This window comes from Rhagoletis zephyria, unplaced genomic scaffold (genome assembly GCF_001687245.7).
Source record: "Rhagoletis zephyria isolate East Lansing unplaced genomic scaffold, Rhagoletis_zephyria_1.1 Rzeph_scaffold_00139, whole genome shotgun sequence".
Lineage (NCBI taxonomy): Eukaryota > Metazoa > Arthropoda > Insecta > Diptera > Tephritidae > Rhagoletis > Rhagoletis zephyria.
In genome coordinates, this window is record NW_016157223.1 from 362190 (window position 1) to 385542 (window position 23353).

The 23353-nt window shown below is 38.1% G+C and overlaps 1 protein-coding gene and 1 long non-coding RNA gene across 2 annotated transcripts in view; both read left to right on the top strand.

Moving 5' to 3' along the window:
- LOC108381636 (uncharacterized) overlaps nt 1–23353 on the top strand; it is a 323688-nt gene that overhangs the window by 281615 nt on the left and 18720 nt on the right. The window lies entirely within an intron of this gene.
- Nucleotides 12233–16108, top strand: LOC108381667 (uncharacterized). Its single transcript, XR_001849641.1, has 3 exons — nt 12233–12365; nt 15146–15147; nt 16093–16108. It is a non-coding gene; the product is annotated as an uncharacterized LOC108381667 (long non-coding RNA).

Genomic DNA, 23353 nt, shown 5'->3' on the forward strand with positions numbered 1-23353 from the left:
TTTGCAGAACTTTCTTTCTCCTTCTCAGGAACTCTAGAACTATTGAAAAGCTACTCAGAACAGGTTAAATTTTTTATTTTTTTCAAAATTTTAACATTTTCGACTTTTTCGAAAAAAGTGTTTTTTGGCGTAATTTTGCAGAACTTTTTTTTTCCTTTTCAGGAACTCTAGAACTATTAAAAAGCTGCTCAGAACAACTTTTTATTTGCCTTTTTGCCACATGTCGTATGCTGCGTGAATCTGGCATACCCAATTTTCTAATCAATTTTTTTGTGTGAAAATATCCAGAACTTTTTTTTTCCTTTTCAAGAACTCTAGAACTATTAGAAGGCTACTCAGAACAACTTTTTTTTCCATTTTGCGTCATACCGTATGCCAACTTCACAGACATGTTTCCGGGACATTTTCACATGTATTACATGCCGTCGAGTCATTGTGACCATAATGGTGCAGGTACTGTCGAAAGCAGCGATCAGCGATTCGCCATGCGATCTGTATAACCAAGCTTCAATGCTCGGAATGAGTCGGAAATCCGGCTCTTAGAGAAAGACGAGGCCCAGCGTTCCTGCCATTGTGAGAGGCTTATTTGGCGTTCGGCCGCGATTTCGGGTTCTGAGAGGGCTCTACCTTTAGTTCCGGTCGTCATATAGGTACGCTGGATTTCGTTACCCAACAAATCGGCCTGCATAATACCAGCTATGACGCAGGCTGCACCATGCGAAACTGCCCGGAAAGCGCAGCAAACGCGAAGGGCACTAAGATGGAAAACAGAGTTTACAAGCTTAGCATAGGACTTTTGCCGCAGTGCATGACCCCAGACGGGGGCCGCGTACATTATAACTGATCCAGTAGCTTTCATTTGATGACTATTTTGGAAGCATTTGTTGTCATCGGCATAGCTAATTATTTCATCTCCTTTTGGAATGGGTAGACGCAATACGCCATCTTTGGCTATGATCCACAAGAGTGGACCAAGGAAGGAACCTTGGGGAACTCCTCTGGAGACTTTTTAGCTAACTTTGCCTCTTTCTGTGTTTTAGGAGAAAACTCTATTAGATAGATAACTTTTAAATATATTAATTAAATGCTGTGATGTACGAATAATTTTCAACGCATTTATAACATGCGACCAGCTCAACGAGGCAAAAGCATTTTTTACATCTAGGGTGACTACAGCACAGTATTCCTTGGACCCATTTTTCCAACGTTTACCCTTAATAGATTCCTCGCAATGCCGGTAACGCTGCGTATAGCATCGACTGTTGACCTACCCTTTCAAAACCCGAATTGATGGTCTGACAGAATTCCTTTGGTATCAGTATGCTCCCACAAGCGATTGCAAACGATGCGTTCGAGTACCTTTCCTAAGGAATCAGTCATACATAGGGGTCTATAAGAGCTAGGTGGTTTATTGGGCTTTGGAAGTAAGATTAATCTTTGCTTTTTCCATCTAGTCGGGAGTACTCCGTTACGAAGACAGGAGTCGACAACTTTTAAAAACGCTGACGGAGAGTCGTCAACTGCAGTTTTAATAGCAATGTCGGGAATACCATCAAGACCTGGAGATATATTATTCTTTAGACGTTTGGCTGCGCATTTGATTTCATCAGGCTCAAGTGGCGGATAGTGAACATTTGTCTGTGTTTTACTTGGTACAGGTCCTGAGCTAGTTTGCGCTCTCGAGAACAGTGTTTCTACTATTATTATATTATATATTATTATTAAGTCGGCCGCTGTGGTGTAGTGGTAAGCAGTGCGCGCTTCCACTCCACAATGCCTGGCCAAGCAACATCGCAAAAATATAGAAAAAAGGTTTTTTCTTAACAGCGGTCGTCCCCCGGCAGGCAATGGCAAACCTCCGAGTGTATTTCTGCCATGAAAAACAGCTTTTCATAAAAATACAATCGCCGTTCGGAGTCGGCGTAAAACTGTAGGTCCCTCCGCTTTGTGTGACAACATCAAGGCCCACGTCACAAATCGGAGGAGAAGCCCGGCCAAACACTAACATATGTGTAAGCGCCAATCTATTATTATTATTATTATTAAGTAGAATCGGGCAAGTAGGTGTCTGCATTTGGCTACTGTTGAATTTTTTCATAACCACTTTGTAGGCACCGCCCCACGGGTATTCATCAATTTCGTTACACAAGTCTTTAAATCACGCCTTCTTGCTATTTTTAATTGCAATCTTTAACCTTTTCCGTAAATATTTAAAATGATCTCTTTGGGCGTCCGTTCTTATTCGCTGACATTTCAGTTATTTCAGATGTCCACCAGTAAACCAGCTTTCTTGTAATTTTGTGGCCCTTTTTGCTCATTGACGCATCGCATGCCCTGATAACATGTTTTGAGAGCTCTTTTGAAAGAGTGTCCGCATTATCTGGTGTTTCACTAACGCCTCTGATACCATATAATACTAATTTAAACATATATGGGTCGAACGTTTCTATGTACCATCCTTTACCATACTTTTTGGAACATCTGCTAGAAGGGTTTCATACATCACAAATTTCAATTAAAATCGCTAAATTATCACACTGAGGGGTTTTTGGTGTCAGTGATTGGGCGAAAAATGCAATTTCAACGACGGGGCCCCTGCCATAAGAATATAACTTACTATATATGTATGTGTGTATATGTGCATGTGATTTTTGTATGTATTAACAAATCAACGCTTTGCTTGTTGCTTAGGTGTGCGCCGGTTATATTGTCGAGTCGAGTACCGGTACCTCGCAAATCTGCCACCCATGTTTTGTGCTGTCGTATTTAACCTGGAGTTGTCCTAGGAGATGACAATTGACTGTCGCTGCGTAACTTTTTGCCTGTAACCGAACCACATTTTTTTTGTGTACTTCACAGAGTCTTTTTCATAATTAAAAAAACCGAAAATCTAAATTTTAAATTATATGCTCTGCCTAATTAGATTTGAACCTGGACACTCTTGGCCGCAACAAGCATGGCAATACAATAGGGGTATTCTCTGAGTCTTGCAAAGCCCTTGCACGGTGCACGGATTGCACGGTTTGCAAAGCTGTCCCATACGAAAACCGGTTTTTACCGTGCGATCCGTGCAATCTGTGCACCATGCAAGGGCTTTGCAAGACTCAGAGAATACCCCAATTAATTTTATACTGTTATACTGCGGTATTCAAATTGTTTGTATATGCACAGTTGCGACACATTGCAACCATATTTTAAATATTCAACAGTTGAACAACAGTTTGAACAGCTTTTTAGAATGGTAACCAAAAACAAACGAAGTATCAACTTCGTTTCGGATGCGCTGATTGCAATAGCGATGCGTTTCGATACCTTTTCGGATGCGTTTTGGAAAAGTATACATTGTCAAGATTTTGTAGTTGGGCGTTATGGAACAATATATTTTAAACGTATGCAAAGCAATTGACGTTTTGGAAGTCAGCCCATCGTTGCGTACACAGCTGCCGGCACAACATGTAAGTGTGCTTTCAAATGTTCAAACCAAATTACGCGACTGATACATTTTTCGATTTTGTCTTTGCTATTTACAGAGTGGCGTTATTTGGAAATTTTTTATTGGCCTGAACTCATTCTCTATGCAAATTTCTAGGTCGTAGAAAGTTTTCAAAAGCTACAGAGTGGCGTTGTTTGAAATTATATTATTTGGCTGAACTGATTCTTGATAATAACTTTAACAAAATTGTCATTTAAACTCGCTATATCTCCGTCGTTTGTAAATCAATCGATTTGAAATTTTCACACAATAAACTACATACTGTTCCAAAGAATTTAAGTTTAGCTCATGTCGAGGTTGTAATTAATTTGTTTGTTCCCCTGCACTCACTCGGTAAAGATGTGGAGCCCTGGTGCTCCACCGGCTCTGTTGCCGGCAATTACCCAAATATAAAATTAAAACAAGACTTGACTGTTCGATTTGAGGGTACGCGGAATAATGCCGCTAATTTTATTTTCACTAAAAGACTTAAAGTTAGCTGCTTTCGCCGATTCAACAGGGTTGCATCAATATCGTAAATTTATATTTGTAATCTATTACCTTAGGCGAATTCATATAAGGTGATTTGTAGGGTTGCAACATGTATGCTTGATCGCATTACATCACCCTCCTTGGGAAAAGAAGAATTTGGCAAGGTGATCAATTTTGCCATATTCTTCTTGCCCCAAAATTTATATTTAGAATTCAATTGTTTTGAAGGAATGAATTTGGATTTGATTGAGGAATATTCCTCCCCCTTATATTCGTTCGTTCATAGCAATTTAAGTTATGGTAAATATTTAAATAAAAGCTTTTGTATTTACTTAATTAATATGACTTATTTTTATTAATATTTGTAAAATTGGCAAAGTATAGTATTGTAAAATAAAGATAAGTATGCTATTGATAAGTAACTATGACTTATGAGTTTATTTAATATACATAAATATGTTTTTAATTGGATATGAAAAAATGGAAATTCAAGTTTCTGTTATCTATATATATATACATAGTATTTGTTGAAAGATTTTTGAAATTTGATTTTAACAATGCATGAAAAAATGTTTTTTGGTTTAACAATCCAATTCATATTTTTGTGAAAAATTCTTAATATACAGTTTTATGGAAAAATATATTATGAATACTTATAAAAGTTTGTTTTGTTTGTTTTTTTTCTTTTGAGCTACATTTCATAATTTGTACATTTCAGATTTTTGGTATTTTTTTTTGTAAAATTTTTTTGTAATAAAAGAAAAATTAAAAGTAATTATACATACGTATTTGCATATGTATATAAGAAAATTTGTTTTATTTTATTTTATGGATTCTATTCTTGTGTACTGTTTTTTCTTTTTTTCTTATTTTGTCGAAAATTGTTACGTTGACTCCGTCAATATTTGTTATGACGTATGGACCTTCATATATGTTTGTATGTTTATCGCGTGGTTCCTTTTGAACTAAGACCGTATCATTTAAATTAACTATTAACGGACGCGCGGTCTTGTTATATACCGTTTGGCTTCGAATTTTATGTTTGTTAATAAGTTCTTTTGCAAGCGCGTGTGATTTTTGCATTCTGTATTTGATTTCTTTCGAATAATTATCGATGTTATATATCGGATCAATTTTTACATTTTGTAATTCGGTTGGTAAAATTGCTTTTCTACCGAATACTAATTCAAATGGTGAAAGTTTGTTATCAAATACAGAACTTGTTGTTGTGTTATGCAAAAATGTGAAGTATTTCAAATAAACGTCCCAATCGGACCAAGTTTCATTTAAATACGCGCGTAAATATTCATTAAAGACACGGTGGTTTCGTTCAACTGTACCAACGGTTTCATGGTGATGTGCTGTCGAGAAATTGTGCTGGATTTTTAAAAGTTTGGTTAATTCGGAAAAAAGTTCATTTTTAAATTCAGTGCCCAAATCGGATTTTATAGTGTTCATAATGCCGTATGTTAAAATAAAGCTTTCAAAAATTGCAGAGGCTATTGTTTTTGCGCTTTTATCCGGTGTGGCTATTGTTACTAAATATTTGCTTAAGTCGCATATAATGGTTACTGCGAACCTATTACCATTAATGGACTCAGGCAAGGGTCCTATTGTGTCTATAACTACAACGTCAAAGGGCTTGCAAGGCGTTGGGGTTAGTACTAAATTTTCTTTAGTTTTGGGTTTTACTTTATTTAATAAACATTTCTCACAGCTTTTTACGAATTTAGCAATATCGCGTGTCATATTTTTCCAATAGTATTTTGTACGTAATTTTGCATAGAGTTTTTTGTTTCCGCAATGTCCGCCTGATATCGGGTCGTTATGGTAAATTGTCATGAGTTTAAGTTTCTTGTCGTCTTCAGTTATTGTTTCCACAGGGTCTGTTAGTATAATTTGTAACGATTTTAAAACTTTGTTTCCACTAATTTTTAAGTCTGTAATCGAAAATTGTTCAAAGAATGAATCATTTTTTTGCCATTCAATTTCTTTAATGTTATGATTGCCGGCTTGATGTTGAAGCCTCAAAAGTAGCTCATCTAAATTTGCTATTTTGTTAACAACCTCAAAATTGATTAACTCGAGTTTTCTATGTTTTAAATGCGCATATATATTAATACTTGAAATTTCATCATTTTTATCGTAAGTAATTTTTGTTTTTATCCGTGGAATGTTTTTTGAAAAATTGTAAGAAAATTTGTCGTAAACTTGTACTGTGGAGTTATTTGTGTGATTTTCTTCGTACTGTGGTTGCATTTCTACGTTTTGTTTTGTCATCGATCTAGTTTTTACTGCTAAAATATGTTTTGTTGTGTCTTTAAGTTCGTCAATTGTGATTCGTGATAGTGCATCCGCACCAACGTTTGTTTTGCCTTTTATATATTGTATTGTAAAATTGTATTCTGAAAGTTCCAGTCTTATTCGCGAGAGTTTTGACGAAGGGTCTTTCATATTAAAAAGGTAAACTAATGGTCGGTGATCAGATTTTACAGTAAAGTGTGTGCCATAAACGTATGGCCGAAATTGCTTGATTGCGAAATATATTGCTAGAAGTTCGAGTTCGATAATTGCCTTTTTTTGTTCTGCTTTATTGAAAGCCTTAGAAGCAAAACAAATTGGTAAGTCATTGCCGTTGTGGTTTTGGCTTAAAATTGCACCGCATCCGGTTTTAGATGCGTCGACTGTAATTATGAATTCTTTGCTAAAGTCAGGATACTGTAAAAGTTTAGGAGACATTAAAGAAGATTTAAGTTTTTCAAAAGCTTGCTCACAGGAGTTATCCCATTTAAATTCTACATTTTTCCTGCTCAAACGATTTAAGGGTGCTGCCAGAGAAGCAAAGTCAGGTATAAACCGTCTATAATAGTTTGCAAACGCTACGAATCTACGCACTGCGTCTTTATCGCATGGCTTTGTGTACTTTTTAATGGCTTCTATTTTTGTATCATCTGGCAGTAGACCTCTAGATGAGCACTTGTGTCCTAAGAAAGTTACCTTAGATCGTAGAAAATTACATTTATTTGGGTTAAGTCGCAAGTTGAACTTTCTGCAAGTTTCGAACACTTTTTCTAGATTTTTAAAATGGTGCGCTTCACTGCATCCAATAACTATTACATCGTCGACATACATAAAAGCTTGATTAGGTGAAATACCGGAAAATGCTATAGACATCATTCTTGAAAACGAGTTAGGTGCTACATTAAGACCAAAAGGCAAGACCTTCCAACGGAAAGCTCCCCGATCAGTGCTAAAAGATGTTATATCTCTAGAATTTTTATGTAACGGGATTTGGTGAAAACCAGAATACAGATCCAGAGTTGAAAAATATTTTGCTCTTCCAAGGTTATCTAAAATGCCGTCTATACGTGCTAGCGGAAATTTGTCTGCAATTAGTTTTTTATTTACTGCTCGAAAGTCTACACACATACGGTACGATTTTTGACCTGTTGGATCTTTTTTCGGTACTAAAATTAGAGGACTGTTATAATTGGAGTAGCTTTCCTCTATTAAATTGTTTTTCAATAAATTATCGACTTGTTTGTTTATTTCTTCGCGCTGTGAATATGGCAATCTGTAGTTTTTTACGTAAACTGATGTTTTGTCTGTCAGTCTCAATTTTTGTTCATAAAAGTTGTTCAGAGTCATAAGGTCGGATTTTAAGGCAAATACGTCGGAATATCTTGAGCAAAAGTCAAGCAATTTATTTTTAGCATAATTGGGTACTTGTTTTTCTAAAATCGATTTTAGTTCTACGATGCGTTTCGGATCAGATGTGGGTTCGTTAATTTTATAAACGTTGAAGTTTGTTATGTCTTCGGTTTGAATATTGAAATTTCTTACGTATTTTACTTCGTCCGTAGTGTTTATTAGTTTTAGTATCGGGTTTTTCGTGTCAACGATACATTTCGCTGTAAAAACACCACTACAAACTTCCTGAGCGTCTACAAAAACAGGGTTTTTGGATTTACCCAACTTAAATAACCGAAAANTGTCTTCGGTTTGAATATTGAAATTTCTTACGTATTTTACTTCGTCCGTAGTGTTTATTAGTTTCAGTATCGGGTTTTTCTTGTCAACGATACATTTCGCTGTAAAAACACCACTACAAACTTCCTGAGCGTCTACAAAAACAGGGTTTTTGGATTTACCCAACTTAAATAACCGAAAAACTTCGCATCTAGGTGGAATTACTAAGCTGTCGGTAGTAGTACCGTGCAAAATAGAAACGCTGATCCTTTCTGTCCCCAAACCAATGGTTATGCTATCGGTGCATAGTTAATTATGCATTTCTTTATTTTTAAAAAGTCTTTTCCGAATATGCCGTCCGAAGGAATGTTAAAGCTGTCATTTACAACGCGAAGAGTGTGCGGAATGAAAATGTCTGATACTACCAAATTTGTATTTATTGTGCCCAAGGTTTGGACCGTTTCTGATGTTACGCCCGTGATATTAATAATGTTATTGCTGTTTATTGCGGATTTGCTTGTTAGGCTTGAAAATTTTATAAGCGAAATGTCTGCTTGAGAGTCTACTAAAAAAGTGCATTGTTTGTGAGAATCACTACAATTTATTTCAATGAAATCGGAATAGTTGAGATTTAGGCAGTAAATGGATTTTTCGTCTGTAAAAGTCGTTAGTTGTTTAAGTCTAGCTCCCCCAGTGTTCGCGCCTGAGGGGCTTCGGCGTTTAAAGTCCGAACATTGGCAGAATTTCGTGTATTTGAACGCGTTTGATTGTTATTTCTACTGCTTGAAGCCTGACTGTTGTTACTATTATTGTAGTTATTTCGTCTATTACTGAAACTATTATTCCTATTCTGATTGTTGTTTCGATAGCTAGTATTGCCGCTGTGTCTATTTGAATTGCCGTTAAACCTAAAATTGTTATTGTGATATCTGTAGTTATTGCTGCCTCTATAACCTCCTCGAAAATTATTTGTCCGTATGGGACGTGACCTAAAAGCCAACACCTGCCGCTCTTTTATTATATTGTCGTGCTCCACAATCATCTTCGCTACAACATCTTTCGAGTCGCTGAAGGTTGACGATGCTAGTATTGACTTTACCATATCTGAACGGCTGTTGAGCCTACAAACATTTATTGTTTGCTCAACTGCCATCTCGTGAGCTTTCGCTTGTGTCATTCCTTCAATAATAAGCGAACGCTCCAGGGAATCTGCGAGCTCCTCTACCTGTTTCGCAAAATCTGAATAATTGTTGTTATGCACTTTCAAAGCTGCAATTTTACCAGCGACAACTTTCGAGTTATCTGGTTTTATTTTGTTTGACAGCGCTTCTTTAATTTGACTAACTGAGCTTATTTGCGTTGGTAGGGACTCGCGAGCTTTACCTTCAAGTTTGGATTTCAAAAATGCAATAAATGTTGTAGTGAGGCTTTCGTCTGATAATTCTTCAATAAGGGTAATTTTATCAATAAACGAGGCAAGTGATAGCGGGTCACCACTATAATTTTCCCTTATAATCGAGGCGCATAAACTCATAAATGATTTCTTTTGCTCAGGTGTTGCCATTTTTGTGTTGGTATTTTGAAAGAAGTTAATATTTGGTGAGCTAGTGGTTACGTAAGGGGGGTCGTCGAATCCCAAAAAATCTTCCAGAAAAGACAAGGAACGACTCTTTTTAATACTATAAACTTCAAGGGTGCCAGTTGATCGTGCGTCAGCAAATTCTTCGTCGGAATCTGCGTCCGAATACAAAACGNAATGTTAAAGCTGTCATTTACAACGTGAAGAGTGTGCGGAATGAAAATGTCTGATACTACCAAATTTGTATTTATTGTGCCCAAGGTTTGGACCGTTTCTGATGTTACGCCCGTGATATTAATAATGTTATTGCTGTTTATTGCGGATTTGCTTGTTTGGCTTGAAAATTTTATAAGCGAAATATCTGCTTGAGAGCCTACTAAAAAAGTGCATTGTTTGTGAGAATCACTACAATTTATTTCAATGAAATCGGAATAGTTGAGATTTAGGCAGTAAATGGATTTTTCGTCTGTAAAAGTCGTTAGTTGTTTAAGTCTAGCTCCCCCAGTGTTCGCGCCTGAGGGGCTTCGGCGTTTAAAGTCCGAACATTGGCAGAATTTCGTGTATTTGAACGCGTTTGATTGTTATTTCTACTGCTTGAAGCCTGACTGTTGTTACTGTTATTGTAGTTATTTCGTCTATTACTGAAACTATTATTCCTATTCTGATTGTTGTTTCGATAGCTAGTATTGCCGCTGTGTCTATTTGAATTGCCGTTAAACCTAAAATTGTTATTGTGATATCTGTAGTTATTGCTGCCTCTATAACCTCCTCGAAAATTATTTGTCCGTATGGGACGTGACCTAAAAGCCAACACCTGCCGCTCTTTTATTATATTGTCGTGCTCCACAATCATCTTCGCTACAACATCTTTCGAGTCGCTGAAGGTTGACGATGCTAGTATTGACTTTACCATATCTGAATGGCTGTTGAACCTACAAACATTTATTGTTTGCTCAACTGCCATCTCGTGAGCTTTCGCTTGTGTCATTCCTTTAATAATAAGCGAACGCTCCAGGGAATCTGCGAGCTCCTCTACCTGTTTCGCAAAATCTGAATAATTGTTGTTATGCACTTTCAAAGCTGCAATTTTACCAGCGACAACTTTCGAGTTATCTGGTTTTATTTTGTTTGACAGCGCTTCTTTAATTTGACTAACTGAGCTTATTTGCGTTGGTAGGGACTCGCGAGCTTTACCTTCAAGTTTGGATTTCAAAAATGCAATAAATGTTGTAGTGAGGCTTTCGTCTGATAATTCTTCAATAAGGGTAATTTTATCAATAAACGAGGCAAGTGATAGCGGGTCACCACTATAATTTTCCCTTATAATCGAGGCGCATAAACTCATAAATGATTTCTTTTGCTCAGGTGTTGCCATTTTTGCGTTGGTATTTTGAAAGAAGTTAATATTTGGTGAGCTAGTGGTTACGTAAGGGGGGTCGTCGAATCCCAAAAAATCTTCCAGAAAAGACAAGGAACGACTCTTTTTAATACTATAAACTTCAAGGGTGCCAGTTGATCGTGCGTCAGCAAATTCTTCGTCGGAATCTGCGTCCGAATACAAAACGTTTTCTGTAATTAATTCGTCGAAATCTTCTGGTACTTTTATTTTGCAACCAATTTTATAAAAACACTTAAGTAGCTTTTCTCTACACCGCGATAAACTTTCAATTAATGACTTTGGCTTAACCCTTTGTTTGAAGTGCGAATTTACTAGTACTAAAATGTTGTTATAACTTTTTATTAAAGATTCTTTATATTCCTCTAACTTGCCCTCTTTTGTTGAGATAGGACGACTTTGTGACACACGTTTTGTAACTTTTGCAAAATCAGTACGCAAATCTTTAAATGCAGTATCAAAATCTGGCATTTGACAAACCCGGCATAAATGTTAACAAAAAAAATTTTGATTTATTTAAATTATGGCAAAAGATGTTGGATTTTGTATGCAACTATACATTAGATCCCACGAAGTCACCTTCCTGCGTACCGTTGCTCGTATTGCTTGCTATGTAGTTATGTTGCCATGTAATGATGTGCTGTCCTAGTTGTAGCTGTTGGTTTTTGCTTTACGCTGCTATCGCACCCTGCTCAGCGATATGTATATATGTTGTTGTTGCTGTTTACCGCTGCGTGTCGCGCCNTTTGCTCAACTGCCATCTCGTGAGCTTTCGCTTGTGTCATTCCTTTAATAATAAGCGAACGCTCCAGGCAATCTGCGAGCTCCTCTACCTGTTTCGCAAAATCTGAATAATTGTTGTTANTTGTTGGTGGTACAGCACGGACCGCGTGGCGTAGTTGCGTTGCCGTTAAGGCCTGGCGTGTATGCGATGCCGTTATGTCGTGCTTAGGACTGGTGGTACAGCACGGTCACAGTCTTATAGTTTTGTTTTTTTGTTTTTGGTTTTATTGTTCTTTTGCCACTCATGTGTTTTCTACCACTTTTGTAAAGTTTAGTTTTTTTTTAAATTTGGTACGACCGCTTTTTTTTGGTTTTTGAATGTTTTTTTGTTTTTGTGTTTTTTTTTTATAATTTTAGCTAATTATAACCGCAACATTTTTTTTTTTTTTTTTACACATCTATATGCACATTTATGTATGTATGCGCACTGCAAGTTTTTAGTTTTAATATAAGTTCATTTTCGTTGTTTTTTCCACATCTGTATGCACGTGTATGTATGTTTTCTTATTTTTTGTATTTTAACCTTTTTTTTGTATTTTTGTAGTTTTTTAGATTTTTTTTGTGTTTTTGTAATAATTTTCAAAGTTTTTGATTTAGTTAACCGCCACCGTATAGTTGTTGGTAATGATTTTTGGTCTCGAAATTAAGTTCAGTTCATTTCACGCTTTTTTTTTGTATTTTAATTTTTCCCATGTTTTAACTTTTAGTTATGTGGGTGGCCGCCGTTTAATGGGACGGACCCACGGTCGCCATGTCGAGGTTGTAATTAATTTGTTTTTTCCCCTGCACTCACTCGGTAAAGATGTGGAGCCCTGGTGCTCCACCGGCTCTGTTGCCGGCAATTACCCAAATATAAAATTAAAACAAGACTTGACTGTTCGATTTGAGGGTACGCGGAATAATGCCGCTAATTTTATTTTCACTAAAATACTTAAAGTTAGCTGCTTTCACCGATACAACAGGGTTGCATCAATATCGTAAATTTATATTTGTAATCTATTACCTTAAGCGAATTCATATAAGGTGATTTGTAGGGTTGCAACATGTATGCTTGATCGCATTACACTCCACTTCTTAATACTTAGTACAAATAAAACTACAGGGTGTTTGTTTTCAAATGCAAAAGTTGTGTGTTAAGTTAGAAAACAATTTTTTGTTTTAAAACAGTATTGTAGATGATTATCGAAGAAAGTTTTGCGAAAGGCGCTTAGTCGCTGCTGCTATGTCTTAGCCTGTCAAGATCTCTCAATCTTTTCATAGATTGGGCGATTGCGTCGCATGCTAATCTCCAATTTTCATTGCTTTCCAGCATGTTACGTACGAACGATTCGGAGAAGTAATTTCCTCCAAATACGCGGCGAGTTTTCCGTCTTGCGTCGTCACACATTCGAAGAACACATGGTTTACGCCTTCTATAGTATCCCCCCGCAGTGGTCGCATAAAGGATCCGATTCGTGTTTGAACCGGTATAGGTACGCTTTCAAGCATCCGTGCCCAGTTAAGAACTGGGTTAGGTAGAAATGTACTTCGCCGTGCGTTCTATCAAGCCAGCGTTTCAAATCCGGGATACAGCGGTACGCCCAACGGCGGTTTGGTGAGTTGTTGCATCTTGCTTGCCGCGAATGGTTCAATTTCGCTCCCAAAACGTTGGACTGCCTCTTCCGTCAGCATATCGATGGGGTACATTCCAGCGACAACCAGTGCTGGCGTGTCGGAGACCGTTTTGAACGCGCAACATACTCGAAGTGCACATAATCTGTACGTTGACCTCACACCGCGGAGGTACGGAGAGTACTGCGATGTGGTGTGCCAAACAGGAGCCTCATACAGCAATTGGCTCTTTACACCACTTGCGAGCAGTTGCCGTCGACTCTGATTTGGCCCGCGTATGTTTAGTATTATCCCCGATAAAGCTGATACTGTCGTAGAGGCTTTTTTTTATTGACATTTCAAGGAGGGTTTTGAATGAAAACCTTTTATCTAACATAATCCCAAAGTAATGGACATGAGGCAGAGTAGTGACGCTGTGTTCGAAAATTTGTATGGTGACCTCTTCTAACTTTTTTATGCTCGAGATAAGTACGCCTCCGTTTTCTGCTCCGCAAGCTTAAGGCCATTTTTTTAAGCCACGATTGTACAGCTTCTAAGGCTTTATTGCATTTCTCGCAAATTTCGCTTAAGTGTTACGCAGTAACCATTACCTCTGTCGCCTTGGGTACTTTGAGGCGAAGAACTCCGTCGTATGTGATGTTCCAAAGCAAAGGACCAAGCACAGAGCTTTGGGGGACTCCACTTAAGATTTTTCTATTTCTAATACTTGCCGAGACTTCGTACCGCAGCTAGCGGTCTTCGAAGTAGCTTCGTATGAGCATTCTGAGGTACAAACGTACCCCGGTATGATTCAGTGCATCTACGATTTTTGACCAGTTCGCCAAATTAAACGCATTTTTAATGTCGAGGGTCACTACTAAGCAATATTCGAGCCACTTATTGCGTCGCATGCCACCTGGGTAACAAAGTTTACTGCGTGAATGGTGGATTTCCCTTTTCGGAAGCCAAGCTGGTTATTCGATTTACCTACTTTAGCTTGGATTTCGTTTTAGAGACGGTTGCACATAACACGCTCGAGGACTTTTCCGCCGAGTCGAGCAGACATATGGGTCTGTAACTCGAAGGTTCCCTTGGCGGTTTACTGGGTTTAGGCGGCAGTACCAGCATTTGCTTCTTCCAGACTGCTGGGAATTTCCCCTCGGCTAGGCATGCGTTAAATAAGTTCGTGAACAACGATACAAAATTGCTGATCGTCAGTTTCAAAACTAAATTAAAAACGGGGTTCCGTCTGGGCCGGGAGACTTATTATCCTCGAGTCTTTTTGCAGCTTGGAGAACTCGTTGGTGACCTCATCAAAGGAGTTTAAGAGCTCCCTTGAGGAGAGGAAACCAGTTTCCTCTGATCGGTAAAAAGTGTGTCTACCTTTGTGACGTGAAGTTTTTTCATCGCAATTTTGTATGCCGATCCCCATCGATTTTTCTCAGCGTCGTCGCAAAGCTCAATAAAGCGTTGACGCTTGCTATCTTTTATTGCTAACTTAAGTGCGTGTCTATCCGCTTTGTACCTCTCTCTGTGCTCCGCGAACTGGGCCCTTCCTCTTGCACGTTGGAAATGCCTTCTTATCTTGATGCACTCTATTCTCAGAGTTTGTATGTGGTCGTTACACCAAAATACAGAACATTGTTGCTTCGATGTTGAGTTCCATACCATTGCTGCATCGCAAGCTACTCGAATGCTACCATTAGCTGGGAGGCCATTTTGTTCGCCGATCCTGCATACTGAATTGGTCTCATCGTTTAATTGAAAACGTCGACGTCTAAGATGTTAGTTTTCCATTGCGCCGATGATTGAGAGCGTGTACAACTTTGCGCTGACGAATGTAATATCTATGATTGACCCGTAGTCGTTTCTATAAAATGTTTATTCCTCTCCAGTGTTTAGCAGGGCCACATCCAGGAATGCAAATGCTTCAAGCAGTGATCTACCCTTCGGCTAGTACGCTTAGAATCCCACTCTATCGCCAAGGCATTAAAGTCCCCTGCAATAATAAAGTGCTGTCTGGTGTTAGCATCCATTAAGATTTTCTCGATGATCTTCGAATTTGGCTAAAGGCGTGCTTGGTGGTATGTAGCAGCTGTAGATGTATATGCCATCTATCTTTCTACAGACGAAGCCGCTATATTGGGTAATGCGTTCGAGTCTTGCGTCAAGTTACCTGACTGCGCTTTGTACGGCTCAGTTAATAAAGCTACGTCAGCCTTTAACTCCTCTATTGTCTGCAACAAGAGATCTTGTGCGACTTCGCAGTTCTTGAGGATAAGTTGTTTTAATCTCATGGCTTATTTAATTTATCCAGTTCTGTCTGATATACCGGACATTTGGAGCCCCCAGTATAGTGGTCCGCGCGACCGGTTCCTCTTTTAGCACACAGTATGCATGGAGCGTTAGTGTATGACTTCGTTATATGACCTACTTCCCCGCAATTAAAACACATGCTCCTGTAGTCGTTTCCTCCAGTGCAATTGCACGATATGTGACCGAAATGGAGACACTTGAAGCAGCGTCAGGGTTGCATTTTCTCGCGAATGCGGCATATAATGCCATATTCTTTCCGTAGTGACCGTATGTTCGACGGGTTTACTACGAAGTCAGGGAGCTGGGAGATCAAGGCTAAACATACCTCTTTCCTCGCGGTTATCTCATCTATGTCACGAATATCTACCAGTGATTCTTGGGTAAGTGATTTAACTTCCGCTTTGCCTGTAAGCAGTTGACCAACCGCTGCCTTTAGTTTCACCGTATTCCCATCTGACAATTTAGTAAGTTGGAAAAGGAGTTCCCCGCTTGCAGTTTTACGTACTTTTCGAACCATTGTGTTCATCTCTTTCAGGGCATCTTCACTCTTGACCGCCTTTAGGATGTCCGCGTATGTACATTCGCCCGTGCTTCTAACGACGATGGAATCTGGGCGGGCTGGTTTATTTGTTGGCGCTTCTTCTTCATTACTGTTGTCCATGTACCATTGTCATCTGCTGCTTTCTCTCCTTCACTGGCTGCTGCTTTGACAAGACCATCGCTGACGTGGAGGCCACTTTTTTGGTTCTCCTTATGCCTTGTGGGGAGGATTTGTGGGGATGTCGTATCCCCAGGGACTTGCTCCCGGGCGCGTTTCGTGGATTGTATCTTTGCCATCTGCCTCAGGGATTGGGTTGTCTGAGATTGCCTCGTATCCTTTTCGGTGATATAAGCTTCGTTCATTTGCTCCATTGCTTGATCGTACGAAACCGCAATCGCGTTGACCAAGTCTATGAAGTTTTGGTTAATAGAGCGTTTACCACTACCAATGACTTCCTTCAGATCATTTATGAGCCTTGCGAGAGTAACGAAAGTATTCTCGTCAATGCAGTCGTCCTCTGTGCCCTGATTTGGTGCGGCGAAAGTCAGAGACGCCGCACTAACTGCCTCAATAGCTGGTGGTGCTGAACGTGTGGGAGCATGCGCTTCCTTCGACCGCTTCTGGAAGGGATTCAATACATCCTTTCTGATCTCATCAGATTTTACATTTTGCGGAGTATTCGCCATTTCAGATCATATGCGGCACCCGCTACCGCGTTTCCGCTAAACGTCAGCAACGCCTCGGCTGTAGCCAATATACTGATGCTTGTAGTCCAACCACTTTTCTTGTAGCCAAGACACCCACCCTCAGCATACGATAGTAAAATGCAACCCTAGAGTTTCACAGCTGTTTAGTGGGCTGTTGAGGCTTTTGTTTTGGATCTCGGCGCGCGGAAAACATTTGATGATATTGCACAAAAACAAATTTTTGGTATTTTAGAGTAATAAAATCAGAGTTTCTCGAATTGTGTCCAAGGTAACGAACATTTGAGGAAATGCTCATTGACCTATATCTTCAACATCTTGTGTAGAAATGCTAACAGTTTTAAAGTTATTTGTTGTTAAAATTTCCCCATTACCTTATATAAACACTGGACTAATCACTTTTTTCTTCATTAATATATCATCTTTTCTTCATAAACAAATGAATTTACATCTTTTTTGTACTAAATATTCAACAATTAATGCTTATAAAAGAGTTCTTTAAATAAGTTTATATAAACTATCTGTAAACACACAAGTGTTGAGCAATGGCCACGAAGTATGTAATGCCGGACCGTTGAAAACTTTACCCAAAAATACTTCGCGAGGCATTACGATATATAAAGTATATAAAATATGTATATAAGTTTCAAGGTAACACAATATTTTATTACAAATTTTCCCCTGCAGCGCTTTTTTTAATTCAATACTTTGATAAATGCTGAAAATCGCGCGATTTTTATTACGAATTTTCGCCTGAGGCGCTTATCTTTCAAAAAATCAATACCTACTTCGATATATTGCAATTTTCGCTTGCGCCGCCTTTTTTTTAAATCAACACATCGATAAATTGCGAAAGTATTTAATAAAAAATCGTGCGTTTTCATTGTTTCCCTTTTCAGTTTGATTTTCGAAATTTTTTTTGGGATGTGTGCCAGCAGCGAAGTTTCAGTTCAATCGCTCTACAAAGGGAAAGGTGAGGTTGAATTTGACTTTTTTACAACTTTAATTACAAATTACTTAAAAACTATAAGCCACCGGAGGAGGGGGGGGACCGTTACATTTAAAATCTCTACACCCCCTCATCACCCTTTTTTTAAGCCTGGTCCATTATTGGAAAATTTTCCTGTCTATTGATAAAAAGCAAGACGAGAATTTTAAAAATACATAAATCATTAGAGTCCGACCGATTCAAATTTTTTTTCAGGTACCGATGCCGATGCCGATAAATCGGCTTATGGGGAAAGAATCGGCCAATGCCGATGCCGATGCCGATTCCATAAAAAATTACAAATAAATGTATTAATTCATAAAATCAGTACATTTCACGGAGTTAAAAAAAAACAAAAGAAAAGAAATAATTGAATTAATTGGCTTGTTATGCAACATTACATACACATGTATGTACGTACAAACATATGTATGTGTAATATATTTTTACATATATCACATTTATGTACATTACATAAAATACTTTTTTATATGGTGCTAAGCAAAAAATTATTAGGAACATAAAATTTAATTTCGTTTTGTACTAAAATACACTCTTTTGCACTCAATGCATAAGAACTTATATGCTAGGTACGTATGTACATACATATAAAATACAAAATAAAAGAATTGCGATATTTTGACCGATTTTGTCTTTTTTATTTAATGTTTATTATTTTTTTTTTTTAAAGTCTAGCTGGTATACAACAAACACCATATAAACTTTGTACAAAAATTATAAAAATTCTGCTTATTTTCACCAAAATTTCAAACTTTTTAATCAGAATTTTGGTATGCTGTTTTGTAGACCATTTCATTCTAGTATAATGAAGTGCAAGTTTCAAGCTGCTACAAAATCCCGTGAATTTTAGGCAATTTTTTTTGCTGGCAGTGTTCTCCATAAAAATAATTTTTTGTGAGCTGTCTGCAAATGTTTTTTAAAGTTGGCTGTCGCTTCACCTGAACATTTGAAAAGAAATTCCAAAGAATCGGCAAAGAATCGGCGAAAAAAGGCCGATGCCGATGCCGATTGATCGGTCGGACTCTATAAATCATTTTAACTTCGGTCCGTTGATGATGAACTGATGAATACATGTATGGATGATATAATACAATGCTGCACAAAGAGAAGACGAGAGTAAGAGGAAATGCCGAAAAAATTAATTCAGCTTCCTATTTTGCAAACAAATAATGGTATTTTATTTGCATCCATGAATTCAACGTAAATTTAGCGACAGATGAAGCAGAACCACAGACTATATTCCTAAAAGAAAAACTAAATTTATGTATATATAGAAATAGAAATGCTGAAACTACAAGCCCAAAAACAGTAATTGTGGTTTTTTCAAGATATTTTAACACCCTTGAGTAACAAGATTTAAAAGTATCATATTTTAGTAATCATACCAATAAATTAATGCATTAAAAGAATTAAAAATGAAAATGAATAAAACAAATTTAAATCGGCAAAATGAATAAAATTATGTTTAATTTCTAACCTAACCTACATGTGTATATATGTAACTGAGTCGCCTAATAATAGGTTTACATATAAGTAGATTAACCTCATTTTCGAACGTAATTAGAAAAAGAGATTAGCCATACAAAACTATTGTCATAAAATAATCTCATATTAAACTGATATCTTCTCAGTGTCCAACTTATACTAGGTTCACATATAAGTAGATTATCCTCATTTTCGAGCTTAACACCCTAATCTGTAATTAAAACAAGAGATTGGCCATATAAAATTCGTCCCTTGTTAATCTGTAATTATAAAATAATCTCAGATTTAACCGATTACTTTTCGGTGTCCATCCTAGTTTTACCGATTGTTTTTGCGAAAGAGAGGAGAAATGCCAAATGTAAAAGTAAACAAAAATGTACGCTAGCAAGTTAAAGAGGTTTGTAAAGGTATTTTTAATAAAATGTTAAGTTAAAATATATTTATATTGCTTATTATAGCATAGAAACGTGATCACGGTGGCACAGAGAAGAAACATAAATTTTCCTTAAGATGTGAGAATAACCAGCACAACAAATTTGACAGCTAATAATCTGAGATTTGCCTGTGTAAACGGGGTGATTAAAAAATGAGCTTTGATTGACAAAATATTGATATGTGAACATAGTTTTAGTTTAATCTATTATATTTGCGAAGAAGAGGAGAAATGTTACATGTAAAAGTAAACAAAAATGGACGAAAGCAAGGAAACGAGTTTTGTAACAGTATTTTAAATAAAATATTAGGTTAAAATATATTTAAATTGCTTATAATGTACAGCAGAAAAAAGTGATCACTGTGGCACAGAGAAGAAACTTCCTTTAGTTGTGAGAATAACAATCACAACAAATTCAAAGGCTAATAATCGAGATTTGCCTATGCAAATAGCGTGATTAACAAACTAGCTTTAATTGAGATTATATATATTTATATCAGTGGTGCACACGGGAGTCTCCGGGAGCTACTCGGCTTTCACATAAAAGTCGTGTGTGCGCAGCTACCGAACTTATGCGCCGCTAGCAGAACGGTCAGTTTGCGTTTGTACTTCATGCTGTAAGCATCACATGCGGGATCTGATTTGCTGAGTACACACATACAGGTACAACGCTGCCAACGCTGTGCACCACTGATTTATGTATATGCAAACCTACTTTTATTTTTTATTAATTTTCGCCTGTGGCGCTTTTTCCAACAAAAAAAAATTTTATACATAGTAAAGAGGATTGAAAAATCGGCCGATTTTGTATGCGGCGCTTTTCTATGTAAAACGACACTGCCGACACTGGTGACACTTGCGACACTGGTAACCCTGGTGACACTGGCGGCACTGTCGACACTGGCGACACTGTTGACACAAACGCACTGGCAACACTGGCGAAACTGGTGATACTAGTGACACTGGTGACACTGCCGACACTAGTAATCTGGTGACACTGGTATACTGGTACACTGGTACACTAGTAACACTGGCGACACTGGTGAAACTGGTGACACTGGCGACACTGGTACACTGGTGACACTGGTACACTGGTGACACTGGTACACTGGTGACACTGGTACACTGTTGACACTGGCGACACTGATGAAACTGGTGACACTGATACACTGGTGACACTGGTACCCTGGCGGCACTGTCGACACTGGTGACACTGGCGACACTGATGAAACTGGTAACACTGGCGACGCTGGTACACTGGTGACACTGGTACACTGTTGACACTGACGACACTGATGAAAGTGGTGACACTGATACACTGGTACACTGGCGGCACTGTCGACACTGATGAAACTGGTAACACTGGCGACACTGGTACACTGGTACACTGGTACACTGGTGACACTGGTACACTGTTGACACTGGCGACGCTGGCCACACTGGCGACACTGATGAAACTGGTGACACTGATACACTGGTGACACTGGTAGCCTGGCGGCACTGTCGACACTGGTGACACTGATGAAACTGGTAACACTGGCGACACTGGTGACACTGGTACACTGTTGACACTGGCGACACTGATGAAACTGGTGACACTGATACACTGGTGACACTGGTAGCCTGGCGGCACTGTCGACACTGGTGACACTGATGAAACTGGTAACACTGGCGACACTGGTACACTGGTACACTGGTACACTGGTGACACTGGTACACTGTTGACACTGGCGACGCTGGCCACACTGGCGACACTGATGAAACTGGTGACACTGATACACTGGTGACACTGGTACACTGTTGACACTGGCGACACTGATGAAACTGGTGACACTTATACACTGGTGACACTGGTACACTGGCGGCACTGTCGACACTGATGAAACTGGTAACACTGGCGACACTGGTACACTGGTACACTGGTACACTGGTGACACTGGTACACTGTTGACACTGGCGACGCTGGCCACACTGGCGACACTGATGAAACTGGTGACACTGATACACTGGTGACACTGGTGTCACTGCCAGAGCCGAAGACTCCCGACACTGGTAGACTGGTGACACTGGCAAAGTGCGAATAGACACTCCCTTGATAAAAATGTATTCAAACATATTATTCCTTAAGCTGCATAGCCAAGCTATCAATGGGCAGTCATACAAGTTCCCACTTCTACTTGACCTTTGACTTACGTCAAAGAGAACATACCCCTTTTAATAATATTTTTTTTTTCTATGCTTTAAATACCTGCATTGGTTTCTCTCTTTATTTAGATTTTTTGAACCAATCTTAAAAAAAGTGCTACACACAAAAGAAGAAAGTGTACATTATAAGTATTAACCGAATTTTCGTGATTTGCTTTTGATGTTACATATATTCGTTTCAATAATTTCAAATGGCGCCCTTTGAGGAACTTCTTTTTAGCAAAAATTTTAAAACCAGTAATTTTGTGTACTTGTCGGGCAATATTTTTGATGTGTATAAATACATCTTTGGTTGGTAAAATTTGCGAAGCTGTAACGCATATCCCAGCACAAAATTTCGAAGGGCTTAGCATGTGTATTTCAGCATAAAATTTTTATTTTCATTAGAAGCGCCCTGTGTTTCATTGCTATTGTAAATGGTTGCATACATTTAGGCATATGCATAGTAAGAGGAAATGCGCTACAACTAATTACTACTTCCGATTATTTAACTCCGCACATGCATACGGCTTTGTACCTATGTATGTACATAAATATATGTGGACTCATTTATTGCAACTGGGCATGAATCACGTAACTTTGAAGCGATAGTCGTTCAAACGATACTGACAAAACGATGTTGTCAAAACACTGATTTATGCATTTGTGTTGCTGTTACGTGTTACTGTTACGCGAAGCAAAACTGGAATCGGGTTGACGATATCGCACAAACGATGAAACAATTTTTGATTTTTATGAAGCAAGACAATCTCGACACGATATCGTTCAGACGATTGAGTCATACGTGATTCATGCCCTGGTTTTGATTTTCGTAGATGGTTTTAGGCATAGGTTTAGTATTCTATTTTGATAAAAAAGCAAGGCGAAAATTAAAAAAAAATACTGAAATCATTTTAACTGGGACCGTTGATAACTGATGAACATACATGAATATATGTATGTATAATATGCATATGTATGGATGATATAATAGCTCTGATCCAATACTTTTCGTGTAAAATCCTGGAAAAAGGTCAAACAGCAAAATCACTCTCTGAAGTTAGAGTAAAAAGTGAGTAACCGCAAAACGAACGGAACAAAAAAGCATTAGGTAAAATCCTGCAACTTCAATTTCTACACAACTCTCCCAAAAATCGCTCTTATTTACATGAACCACAGATTATATTCCGAAAATAAAAACTAAATTTTAAGAATATATACAACTAGAAATGCTCAAACTATAAGCTCAAAAACAATAACTGATGCGGTGTTTCCAAGATATTTTAACGCCCTTGAGTCACAAGTATGTACAATAGACTGCATCACCAAAAAAAGTTGCGGTTTTTCAGCCGGGATTACAAAATTTGTTATATTTTAAGACGTCCACCAAAATATTTCGG